This window comes from Bactrocera neohumeralis, unplaced genomic scaffold, assembly GCF_024586455.1.
Source record: "Bactrocera neohumeralis isolate Rockhampton unplaced genomic scaffold, APGP_CSIRO_Bneo_wtdbg2-racon-allhic-juicebox.fasta_v2 ctg984, whole genome shotgun sequence".
In the NCBI taxonomy this organism is placed as follows: domain Eukaryota; kingdom Metazoa; phylum Arthropoda; class Insecta; order Diptera; family Tephritidae; genus Bactrocera; species Bactrocera neohumeralis.
The window spans coordinates 33,372-45,621 of NW_026094773.1; the positions used below are offsets into that span (position 1 = coordinate 33,372).

Below are 12,250 nucleotides of genomic sequence, written 5' to 3' on the forward strand. Positions count from 1 at the left end.
ATTTTAAAAAAAGATTTAACTCTCTCCTACGAAAAAAAAATGTTCCAAACCAGCACTGCTACCTCGGCATAAATTGACTAGATTACGGTTTGCTGAAAAATATATTTGTTGGGATGAAGAATGGAAAACTGTAATATTTTCGGATGAGAAGAAATTTAATTTGGATGGGCCGGATGGTGCAGATAAGTATTGGCGCCAGAAAGGCATTGCCAAGCAAAAACGTCAACGCCGAAACTTTGGAGGTGGTTCCCTAATGGTTTGGGCGGGAATAAATTACCGAGGAACCACACCTATCTGCTTCATTAGCACCAAGATGGACTCCGCTTATTATATCCAGCTTCTAGATGATGTCTTAATATCGTTTGGAGAAGATATATCTGTTCCAGAATATATTTTTCAGCAGGACAACGCAGCAATCCATCGTTCAAGGAAGACAAAAGAATTCCTATTATCCCGCGGAGTTCCAACTCTCGATTGGCCTGCGATTAGTCCTGACCTAAACCCAATTGAGAATCTCTGGTCACTGCTAGCGAGTAAGGTTTTCAGTCATGGACGTCAATTTAAGAACATTAAAGAGCTCAAAGTAAAAATTCAACAAGAATGGAGGAACATTGAGCCATCGTACATTCATTCTCTCATTAACTCAATGCCAAAGCGTTTGGAAGAAGTTCTAAACAATAACGGAGGACATACTTCTTATTAAATTAATAAATATTTACCTAAGAAACTAAAATACTCTTGTGCCTTTATAATTATTTCGCACTAGATTTGAATTTTTTTTTAATTTTTCCTCCTTGGAGCTCAAAGGGTTAAAAATTTAATTTTTGTTCATTTCTTTTTAAATCGTTCTGAAATACATTAATATAATTCATAAATAAATTCACAAAATATTAGAAAGTTCCTTTTTTAAGAAATCTTTTTGTAGTGCCTTTATACTTATTTCGCAGGGTGTATTAGAATAGTGGTCTAAAATAACACCTCAGGAGAACAGCGAAACTTGTAGGTTCGATGAAAAAACGGTTAGCAGAGGTCATAAAGCGCCGTGGATATCCAACTCGTTATTAAAGAACAACAATTTAAATTTTACAATGTAACGCCTTCATAGTATATTTAGTGATCGTAGACTTTTGATCGCTTGTATTGTTACCTAGAAAGGGAAAAGTGCCGTTCACTCGTCTGCCTTGCGAACACGTGCAAAGAAACTTGGCGCCAGCATTCTACATTCAATTCAGTATACATAAGAAAAATACAACTTGAACTAAAAAAATAAATAAATTTTGGACATATTTTGAAACAAACATTTTTATATTGACTGCTTGTAGACTTATGACTCTGACTGTATAATATATTAACAAAAATATACTTACATTTGCTTTAACCCGAAATAACCCACGCGTACCATATGGTAACGCAAAATGTCATGTTACATTTTCATAAATAACTTGAAAGCTACACTACAAAACTACAAACTACAAACCGTTTTCTTATGCGAAAAATTTGCAGCTTTCCAGAATTGTGAAATTTGAATTATTGGGAGTTCAATTCGAGTAATTATCGTATCTGAAAATAAGTTGACGAAAGCAAAGGTGAAAAAATCTCGTTTTTCGATATGGCATGTCGGTAAGTGCTTTTATATAATGCTTATATTTCGACAGACTTTAAAATTATTAATACCAATCGAAAGCTAAATAAATAAACCATAAAATGTGAATTCAGTTAGGTAAAAAAATAGTTGGTTTTTACTATTTTTTTACATTTTACCTTAGGCGTTACCATATGGTAACCGTGGGTCGCCTAGGGACAGGTTTTTTATTCGTGTTTCATTTAATTTTTTGTGATTTTCTTTGCATTTTGGATCTTGTACGAAGTATTTTTATGTTTTTATTAAACAAATGTCTGAATATGTTCTTGTTTTATTTTGCTTAGAGGTTTATCGTTGCAACAAATGCTTGATTTTATAGAAGAGCTTGACGAAGCAGGTGATCGAGATGATGTACCAGCTACTATTTATATTGAACCCCCTCTGGATGGCAATATATCTGGTGAAGATGATGCGGAAGACGAATCTGGGGGAATACCAGATAATGTTTGTCCCGCTCAGCTTAAAAGCAGATGTGAAGTTGTAATGGCTAGTGGACGACGTTTACAAAATTTTGATGAAAATGAAATTGGAGGCATGTTTGAAAACAATATTGCTTCATATTTACATAATAATAATTATCTTGGATTCTTTAGCTCCAAATATCGAAGATTTGCCCGTCGTTATTGTGGAAAAAGAATATAAAAGTATGGATTTTAATGGTCAACCTTCATCATCCAATTGTACATCACCAGACAGAAAGCGGTTACGTAGAGTGCAACCAAAATCTTCAAATGCTTCACTGCCACAAAGTAATAAACAAACAACATTTCAATGGATAAAAGATGATGCGTCATCTCTTATTCCCATTTTCCCAGATGCAAATTACGAGGATTGTCGTTATTTACTACCGCATCAGCAATTTGAAAAGTTTTTCGATGATGAATTATTGGGACACATTTGCGAACAAAGCGTAATGTATGCGATCGGACAGAATAGACCTAACCCAAGCATAGATGAAGATATTCGCAACAGCTTAGTGAGTAACACAATGCGTCGAAATATATTTCAGGAAATTTTGCAAAATCTTCACTTCGAAGACAACTCTAATGCATCTTCAAAAAACGGCGACGGCAATCCCGATAAAATGTGGAAATTGCGACCATTGACTGATCATTTAAAAGGAAAAATGATTGATCATTTTCATGCCGAACAAAATCTATCCTTTGACGAAAGTATGATTTCCTACTTTGGCAGACACGGATGTAAGACGTTTATCAAGGGCAAACCATTACATTTTGGGTATAAAGTTTGGTCCCTTTGCACTCCATCGGGCTATATGGTGAACTTCGAAATTTACCAAGGAAAGAATCCTCGTGCAAACGAAGATTATGAAGCGAAGTTTGGAAAATGTGCTGCTCCTTTGGTCAGTATGGTTGACGATTTTCCTGATTCATTGAAAGTGTTGCCATTTTCGTTTTATTTCGACAACCTTTTCGCTAGTTATCCTTTGTTAGCTTTTCTGAAAAGATGTGGATATAATGCCACGGGAACAATCCCGTGAAAACCGCATTCCTGCAAGCTGTCCTCTGATGCACAAGAAAAATTTTAAATCAATGGATAGAGGTTACTCGGAATCAATTGTTATGAAAAGTACTGGTATTCGTTTGGTGAAATGGAAAGATAATAATGTTGTCTGCTTATTGTCTACCACTTTTGGTGAAAATCCTAAGTCAATGGCACAACGTTATTCAAAGCAGAGTAAATGCCGAATAAACGTACCCCGTCCTTGTGCGATCACTGAATATAACAAATATACATATGTGTGGAGTAGATCGTTTCGATCAAAACTTGGCCCAGTACCGCATCGCATACAGGGGAAAAAGTGGTGGTCTAGCATATTTACCTGGCTGATAGATGCTTCTATTCAAAATGCTTGGCAGCTTCATCGAAAAGAGCAACCAAAAATGACGCAACTTGAATTTCGACGACAACTGGCCGTATACTATTGCAGACATTATGGTACCAAAGCCAAATCGCTTGGTCCCATGACTTCTCACAGATATGCCCAGCAACCAAGTCGCGTAGAACATACTCTCCGGTACGATCAAACTGGGCACTTTGTAGTGCCATCAAATCGTAGACGTTGTGCGGGTGAAAATTGTAGCGTTAACGGGCGAACAGCATATGGAAAATGTAACGTTGGACTTTGCGTCAAGTGTTTTGCAGACTACCATACAAAACCATAACTGTATTGTCATAAAATTTATTTTTTCTTACTTTAAATTTCAATAAAAATGCATAAAACAAGATTTTTCGAAGATTTTATTTCAAAAAGGAAGAGCAAAAAACCTGTACCCTAGGCGACCCACGGTTACCATATGGCAACGCTGGTTTTTCGCATTTTCCGGAAAAGTTATATAGTGAATCGTAAAACGGACATCAATTTTGTGCTCATAACGAATAATTTTTTTGTCATCACCACAAATGGAAGTGAGAATACCAATCGACAGTATTTCATTCAATTTGGTTACAGAAACACATTCAATCGAGCATTCATACTGAAATGGAATGGAACATATCAGCTGACAATCGATTGAATCGAGTAATTATTTTTCAGAAACACATTGAGTGAGAGTGACATCAAATCGAGAATTTGAGTCGAGAACATTGATCGAAATGGGTTACAGAAACGTAAAAGGTGATAATTACTAGAGTATATCGATATTGGCAACCCTGCGTTGTGAGAGAGCAATCAGCTGCCATATTTCTACGGCAAAAATCAAAATGCCGTGAATTCTCACGGCATCCTACGTCAAAGAGAGAAGGGAGTAGCGTTTTTCACTGTTCACTTACATTGGGCGCCCATAAGATACATAGATTGTATCAGCCGAACTTAAAACACAGCTATAAAGTTCCATTAGTTTGGAGATTGTTAGGCAGGGTAGGCCGTTTTCCGATGAAGTCTTTATTAAAAAAATGCTTTTTTTTGTATTTGTTTAGATGAAAGCACAGACCTTAATGACGTATCTCAATAAGCTTAATGCGTGCAATGCGTAAATACTAATTATGATATATTTGAAACCGTATATTCTCTAGAAAGCTTTGATTCGAATGTAACTGGAAAGTTATTATTCGAGGTCGTTAATGAAAAGCTTTCTTCAGTTGTCGATATGACAAAATTCGCAGGAGTGTGTACAGATGGAGAAAACGTTATGATTGGTAACTATGACGGTTTTATCGGGCAGCTGAAAAAGCATGGTATAAATGTACATAATCTTGATGTATGATGCAATGCACCTTGCTCCAAATTCTTAAGTAGAAATTTAGTGAAAATCTCAAAGAAAATCATAAACAGAATACGTGGTGGGCATAACCCACTTACCCACAGAAAATTTTTAAAATTTTTAAAATGTAAGAGTGCTGGGTCTCAGACATAAAAATGCTTAGAGAAGTTCGATGGTTAAGTCGAGGGGAGTGTCTCAACAGATTATTTCAGCTAAGAGAAGAAGTTCTGCAGTTCCTCGAGATTGAAGGTCTAGAAAAATTTGTAGTCGGTTTTTTTAAAGATAATAAATTTATTTTTAATTAAGCATTTATAACAGATATTTCCTTAATATTAAATGAATTAAATAAGTCACTTAGAGGATGTGAAAAAAACGAAGTTATTTTTATTAATTGCAGAAATCGAAGAAGGTAATTATGCAAATCTCCTCAAAACTGCATTGATTTTCTCAAAAATTAAATATATCAAACAATGTGATCACATTGTAATATGAGAAACTCTTTTTAATAGTTTTGAAGGCAGATTCAAAAAATTTGAAAAAATCCAACCATTACTAGATTTGTTTGAAAATCTCTTTCATTGCGATATATGTAAGTATGTACATACATACATACTAGTCGATATGAATTTTACTAGCAGTCAGAATTAATAATTCTAAGAAGTGATCGGGGAGTTTCATACAAATCAAGTATTATTGAATTCTGGCAAAATTGAAAAGAAATTAATATCTTGTTCCTTAGATTTTGTAGGAAATTGAATGTTCTACAAAAAAGGTCTATTACGATTTTTTCGTAAACCCAAACGTTTAAAAGATATTAACAGTTAAAGTTTGATTATTTTTGGGAAAATTTTTTATTTTTATGAATTTTATAACTCAATGAAAAAAAATTATTATGAATGATGAAACTCACAGTTTTGTAGGAAATTTACTACTCTATAAAAATGGTCTCATATAATTTTTCGATTAAGTTAAGCGTTGTTTTTCGTTTGGTACTCTGAAAAATAGGTTCCTAGACACCTCTAAGAATGCTCGATTGAATGTGTTTCTGTAACCAAATTGAATGAAATACTGTCGATTGGTTTTCTCATTTACATTTGAGGTGATGACAAAAAAATTGTTCGTTAAATTCAAAATGGAATTAGTTGAATTTAAAGCAAATGTAAGTAAATTTTTGTAAATATATTACATATGAATAGTTAAAAAAGATTTGATGCATTTTCTTTACAGAGAAGTACGTCGGGGCTGTTACGAATGGCAAAAAGAGGCGGTTACTGCACTTAATGCAGCAGCACTGCAGCGTTGGAAGAGGCCAATTTATGAAACCAAACGCGAGGAAGGAGCACGAAGAGGTTTGGGCTGCCGTTGCTGCTGAATTAAATGCATTGGGAGGGTCCCACAAGTCCCCTAATAAGTGGAAAAATGTAAAACTAAAATATTCTTGTGTATAGCATTACAATTTACATATGTACAGTATGTCTCATAAATCTTTTCATATGACAACATTTGACGGAGTAAAATGTTCAAAGTGAATTTTGAAAGTGCACATATTTATTTAAGAATTTTTTTATAACATAATAATTTTCATTATATTTTTTATTATTTCTGAATCAAAAACAATTATATATTTAAAGTATATTAGAAGAAATTAATCAAAAAACAAAAAATGTCTTATTCTGTACTGTCTCAAAATTCTTTTCACATTTCACCACAATTAAAGTTCCAATCAGTACATGCGAGCATTTTTATGTTAATATTTGGTGTGACCACCTGCAGCGTCTACTACACATTGTAGCCTCCGTGGCATCGTTGAAATTAGCCTTTTTATGTCATATTCCTGTGGGATCTTCTCCCACTCCTTTTGATGTACTGTATTAGGTGCATTTGTTTGACACCGTTTTGCCACTTTTTCTTCCAAATATGCCCATAAGTTTTCTATAGGATTGATGTCTGGACTTTGCGCAGGAGTATCTAGCACTTTTGAGCAATTATATAGCAACCAAGTCCTGCATATATAAGACTTGTGCTTGGGATCATTGTCTTGATATAATTTGTAATTCAATTTATAGGGATTGTTTGGATCCACTAGCCCAAATTTTTGCACACTTCTTTTTAAATTGCTACGTAAAATGTCGAAATATATTTCTTTTGTCATATTATCTTCAATAATTCTGGTTTCACCAACACCTTTGCAACAAATACAACCAAACACCATAACACTCAGCTTTCCAAATTTTATTGTGGGTGTAATATTCTTGTTTTGTAGGGCTGTAAGCGGCTTCCTCCAAACTCTTTGAGGTCCATCGTGGTAGTATAGCATTATTTTCGTCTCATCACAAAACACTACATCTTCCCAGTATTCCATTGGATGTGAAATGTGAGTTAGAGCAAAATAAAGTCGTTTTTCAACGTTATTTTGTGATAGCAATGGTTGTTTTCTTGCACGTCTTGAACTATATTTATGTTTTAAGAGAACGCTTCGCACGGTTTCATGGCCTACTTGCACAATATTGCGTTCCTTCAAATCTGCAGCTAACATTCTAAGGTTGCACTGTGGTTTATTGTCAATTTGCTTGATTATTAACCTTTCCATCCTTGATGTAAGCTTTTTTGGCCTGCCACTGGGTTCTTTTAATTCTAACCGATTTTCTTTTTCTGCGCGATATATAATGTTGTACACTGTCTTAATATTTAGAGAAAACATTTCAGCCATTTCTTTAGCTGATTTACCTTTATGAAAATTATAATAAACCAACTGAATAATATTTTCACTTGTACGATTACCCGGTATTATTGCTAAAACGTTTTATAACGGATGCTGTGTCGCCAACTACGCGAATTACATGTAACTAAATGTTGCATCAACTCTAAGAGCAGCGACAATCAAACAATGTACAAAAACATAGTTTACCGTTAATTGTCCGGTATTTTTTTTGCGTTTCTCTGAATTGTGAAAACAGTTTCGAGACAACGAAAAACATGACGCATTATTGTTTACGTTGTTGGTTTTGTATATGTTACATTCAAATAACTGTTTTTTTCACATAAACAAGAAATATGCGCCAGGAATGTGTTCTTTTGCAAAAAAAAATAATCTAAACCAATAAACAATTATGTAATTTACTCATAAAAAAACAAAATACTTAAATATTGCATTGTGAAAAGATTTATGAGACATACTGTATGTGTGTTGGTTTTTAGTGTTGGATAGACTGGAAATCGGCAGTCAAGAAGCTGCACAATGCCCACAGAGCGTTCGCCAGACGAACTGGAAACCTGACGTTGCAGGACGGTCCAAAACCGTTGGATGCCATGGACCGGGAAATTCTGGAGTTTTTTTCCAGCGACATGATGGACGGTGATGGGCTCACTCCCGAAATTGGTTTGTCGGTGAGTAACGTCTGTCAAAATTTAAAGTTGTGATTATATGTAAATGTGATAATAAAATTGGTGTATATTGCAGACAACTGCTGAAATGGTCGATGTTACCATTGAGGATGAGGGTGATGCTACTGCCAACATTGGGTTGGACGTAAGTAACATATTACAAAACTAAAAACTAAGCTATTTAGTGATCCGTTCGGAATGCAGCTGAAAGAGATTTTGGAGAGACAACACAAGGAGCACATGGGTGTTTTAAATGGAATTCACGATACACTGAGAGCTCTGCTGGAAACCATGACGGAAGGTAACAATTTGCGATAAAATTTGTACGTTCTTTAAATCTCATAAATATTCCTTTTCTTCTAGCGACTGTTGCATAAGGAGTAGGCACAGCAAAATATTCATATTTTCTAAATATTATATTCATTGGTTGGGGCCAAGGCTTTGCGTATGTACACCAATAGCAGTAGCTGCTTCAAACGGGGTTACATAGACGCGCTCCAATTGTTGTTGCATTGAAATCTATTCCCGGAAGGACAGTAATGTTCACTACAATCGACTGTTATTATAATATATATTATAAAAAATAAAGAGTTAAACATAATTTGCAAACAGTATCATTTGGAGTGTTCCTCATATTTTTCTGAACACCACTGTATGTGAATTAACTACAAAAGTGGTTTCTTAAAATAGTATTTCGTTTAGCTCTTCCATCATTTAAAATGTTGAGTAATGAATCATTGTCTCCATGCGGAAAATTTTCAAGTGGATCAACTTCAGGAAGTGGAAAATTATATCTCGAATATTATGTAGCGTACAGCATGCATTAATTATTGATCCTGCAAATGAGGGGTTCACCGTTAGGCCACGGTCTTGGGAAAGGCACCCAAATAATTTTTTTAAAACTCCATTAAGGCGTTCCACACAATTTCGAGCTCATGCGTGAGAATCGTTGTAGCTTTGCTGACTAATACTCTCTACATTTCTGAATGGAGTCATTAGCCACGGCTGCAACGGATATCCAGAGTCTCCAAGCAACCATCCTGTTGACCCATTGGCAGTGTACTCATTCAGCATATGGGACTTTAGTGTACTGCTTTCCCATATGTAGGCGTCGTGCGTACTTCCCCCATATCTTGCAAAGCACGCCAGGATATTAAATCAAAGTCGCACACTAATTGCACATTTTTGGAAAAATATCCTTTTCGATTAATGTAGCAGTGTTCTACTGCAAGTGGTGGCTTCTTAATTTTGACGTGAGTGCAGTCAATCGCTCCTAAGATGCCAGGAAATCCAGTAGCAGTGAAGCCGGGAAGTGAATATAAACATAAGCCAGCTATAAATAACCATTAATCTTCAAGATTATAACACTTCAATTGCCGTTGCTTCACAATATTCTGCTGCTCTAAGGTAGTTGGAAAAATTATGTAACGTTGCGCCATATGATTTTGCAAAATCCATCGGCTTACCATGGTCTTACTTATAGGGCAAACAAAATCCTGACCTACGTCCCTAAGAAATGATCCTGTAGCATAGTAATGCAGCGCTACACACAACCTAGTGGAGTTTGGAATAAATGTACTTCTTACTGCTGTGTCCATAAAAGGCTCGATTTCCACAAGGAGTGCCCGTACTGCAGTTCTGCTGAAGCGGAATAACTCAAGAAAACGCGGCTCGGGAATGCTGAATGGATCTGTCGAGTCCCTTAAAGTGCGCCTTTGTATTCGCAACATATTCCTTCTGTCATGCCGTATGGCGAGCGTTATTACCAATAAACTCATAGCTGAAACACAATCAATTTTTATTTATTAATAAGAATTAAATATTTGTGCACACATTTCTATAATGCTTACTTTTCTCAATAATAGTTTCTCAAACATGAAGTTGTCAGTCCGATTCGATAGATTTCTTGTCGATTGGCGTTCCATTTCTCTCACTGTTTCATATTTTGTCGACTTATGCTTACAGAAACACTCGTTCTCGATCAATCGACTAATTTGGATCGAATCGAAATGACGTCACTATAATCGATTATATTGTCGACAGAATATTGTCTTACAGAAACGCACTACTGTTCAATATGTTTGAAATTTTCATAAAATAACTGAAAATCAGAGTCGAATGCTCGTGTTTATAAATATGTAAACTATTTTTAATAGTTTTTTTTCAGTTTTGATATTTTATATTATAAAAAAATGTAATTGAAAACATAGATGAGTACAAAACTACATACATATATATGCGTATTGAGCAATGGCAACATTTTTTTTTCTCCGTTTTTACCACGGGCTCAACTGTTCACACATTTTGCTTGCTAAGGAAGGAAAAGGAAGGAAGGGGAGTAGCGTTTTTGACTGGTTGTGCTATAAGTATTCGTTTTTAGGTAACCAGTCAGATATTTTTTGCAATAAAATATATATTTTTGGAACGAAGTTCCTTACGGCAGGCTTGGAGAAGATAGGGATTTTGCTGCGGGACCTAACTGAAAAAAAGTGATAGTAAAACCGTTAAAATTCGAAAAATCGAATAATTAGGCATGAAAATCTGTAACATAATTTTGTATGCAAATTAGTTTTGGGTGAGAATTGTGCTTGCACTAAGTACGTTTACGGGGAGTTGAATTGTTGCATATTTTTTGGCGTTAGAAAAAAGTTAGGCTGTTCACGGGAAGGTGGTTATCGGGTTATGTGATTATTAGATTAAAAATAACCTCTATGCTCCGTGAACATCCTATGTATGGTTATTTGCTTATTTTTACACAAACAGCTGTTCATTGTTTAGAATTTAATTTCAATGAAATTCCTACTTATAAAATGCCTAAACAAAGTTTAAAAAGCAAAATAATCGAATTTAAAATAAGTTCTGCTATTCAGGAAATGGACTTTATTGAAGGTGTGCGCTTATTAAATAATCCGAATTTTAAGCGTTCAAAAAATTGTTTGTATAAAATTTGCATCATCTTGCGCCCTGAACAGTGTCACAATGCAATGGATGAAGTATTAGAAGAACTGCTAGAGGATATATGTAACTTTAATCATCTGTAGTAGACGGGGAGATGAACTCCATGTTCCGAAATCTATTCATTGGCGAGAAAATGTCCTGTGTTGCTTTGACGATGGAAATTTTTACAAATGCTGCGCGTCAGCAAATGCCAATTCGCTCATCTCCTATTTTTTGATGCTTTTCATTTCGGTTTTAATTTGCTGATTGTAAACAAAAAACAGAAGTTAATAGCAGATTTTCCTTTAAGAAAAAAGAAAATCTAAATGGAAATGCCATTCGCTTAGTTGTATTTATTTTTTGTGCTGCCATTTAGTAAAGTTCCAACGACTTTCTAACACTATAGAGGTATTCTCTTGCTCTTGCAAGATTGCAGATTGTGAAAATACTACACCGAAATATAAAAGAGCACGAGAGCACCCATTGCAGAATCTAGTGATATATGAATGGCTAATTCGGTCAATTTGTTGTGAATGACTATTAAGCATGGCTATTGTGAATTGGCGCACCTTCTGCATACATTTTTAACAAAAAAAACTGTTACAAATCTTTATAATTTGAATAGAAATAATAAAATCCATTTAAAACTTATCTTCCTCAACAATTTAACGACGCAATATGTCTTTATGTAAAATGGCAACTACAACAGGGTTGCAATTATATTTTTGCTTGACATTGCACGCAAATATACATAGGTTTTGGTCTGACATATTTTACAGCCCTTGCAAATATTTTTCTGCGTGTGTTTGCTGTTGTGCCGTTGTAAATCTGCAATTCTTGCACCGTGCACCGAGTCTTGCAAGAGCAAGAGAATACCCCTTATAATAAGCGAACAACCACATAATCTGTAAACGAGGGCTTAGGTTGGTCAAAGTTGGTTATTTTGTCATACCGCAGTTTGCAGTTGTTTACTTAATCACATAACCACGTTACCCGATAACCACCTTATCATGAACAGCCTAAGTATTAATTGCATACTTTTAGGCGGGCTCTAACTAAGCAA

General features: G+C 35.0%; 1 long non-coding RNA gene and 1 pseudogene across 1 annotated transcript; one reads left to right on the top strand and one right to left on the bottom strand.

Annotated features, from left to right (window-relative positions):
* Positions 1-8,459: 8,459 nt before the first annotated feature.
* LOC126767592 (uncharacterized) lies at positions 8,460-8,851 on the top strand. The gene is made up of 2 exons (XR_007669125.1): positions 8,460-8,551; positions 8,614-8,851. It is a non-coding gene; the product is annotated as an uncharacterized LOC126767592 (long non-coding RNA).
* Positions 8,852-8,964: 113 nt separating this feature from the next.
* LOC126767590 (putative nuclease HARBI1) lies at positions 8,965-10,207 on the bottom strand (annotated as a pseudogene).
* Positions 10,208-12,250: the final 2,043 nt, after the last annotated feature.